Consider the following 1,395-nt stretch of genomic DNA (forward strand, 5'->3'; position numbering starts at 1 on the left):
TTTCCTTTTTTCATCAATCTAAAGTCAACATGAAGGCTGAATGCCTGGTCTTCTCCATGGCAATATGATTGAATCTTATAGCCATCGCTTGGTGATGACCGTATGGAAAGAAAGTAGACTGAAGCTTAACTCCAAATTGGAGGGAATATAACTTTAGAAATATAAACATGTTTTTGTATCTAAGGTTGGGCACATATAGTTGTCAAATACTAGGCTGTATAGACTACAGTGTTAGGAAGAGGAAATTTTATTTCAGGTCTAGCTAATATATACCACCCTGTAACTGCAAAGGTAAAATAACTGCTGAACTTGAAGACATGGCGTGCATACATTGACATTGTTCTGAGCGTTTTGCTAGCAGCCGTGCATCTCCGTAGATAAATTGGTTGAAAAGCATTCGATACTACAGAAGATTGTTCATATCGAAAGCAATAAAATTTGAGTAAGGCTATATCTTCTAAGACCAAAGAAAGGTACGATGAATCTTTGCAGCGAGAATTTTCTAGTAAGCCTACATCTTTCCATATTTAAGGTTTTACTAAACAGGAGTTCCTTGTTAAGATTAACATAGGACCAATTCAATGAACATAGGGTGAGGTGAAGTTCCAGCGTCTACAGATCTTTGAAAAAAAAAGCTACAGCATCTAACATAAACTGGTATGGTAAGAATATTTATATAGTGTTGCACAGTGGTTTGAGAATGGAAGAAAGCAGGTGCAATATTACATACATCCATTTTAACACTAACAATCCTTACCATTCCTGAATGCCCTGTTAAGCTTTCAATAAGGTTCCGGATCTATTCAGTGGAGCGTATTGTACAGATTAGTAAGAGCTGTTACGAAATGAGTCTGGTAGTCTGAAAAATCAAAGACCAAACACAAGATCTAAAACCAAGTTAATGGCAGCTAACGCACCTGATTAGAATTGAAATAGCATGCAATAGATGTTGCATGTAGATCAGTACATTAGATATGCCGAGAAAGAATAGTGTATCTAGAGAAATCGCAGATGCACCTGGCGGTAGTGGTAGACCGGATCGAGCCTCTCGTAGCTAGAGATCTCGATTAGGCAGGGTGTTCCCTGATTCCGTCTGCCACCGGCCGCATGGTGGTGAGGCAGGAACATGTGTCTGATGCGGCCACCCCCGAGCTGCTGTCGCTGGATTTCGATGTTGCTGCTGGTGTGAGGAAGTGCAATCCACTGTAGGGGCTGCGATCCATCACCGGTAGCTACGTACTGTGGCACTTGCCGCCAGAGGCCGCGCACGGTAGCCACAGCACTGTCGTGCCGCTTGCAAGCACACTGCCCAGGCCGCACGCGGCCACATCTCACACAACACATAAGAGAAAGATGGGAATTAGGGACTCGAATGAACAAAAGGCAGAGGGAAGC

Source organism: Miscanthus floridulus, chromosome 3 (assembly GCF_019320115.1).
Source record: "Miscanthus floridulus cultivar M001 chromosome 3, ASM1932011v1, whole genome shotgun sequence".
NCBI lineage: Eukaryota > Viridiplantae > Streptophyta > Magnoliopsida > Poales > Poaceae > Miscanthus > Miscanthus floridulus.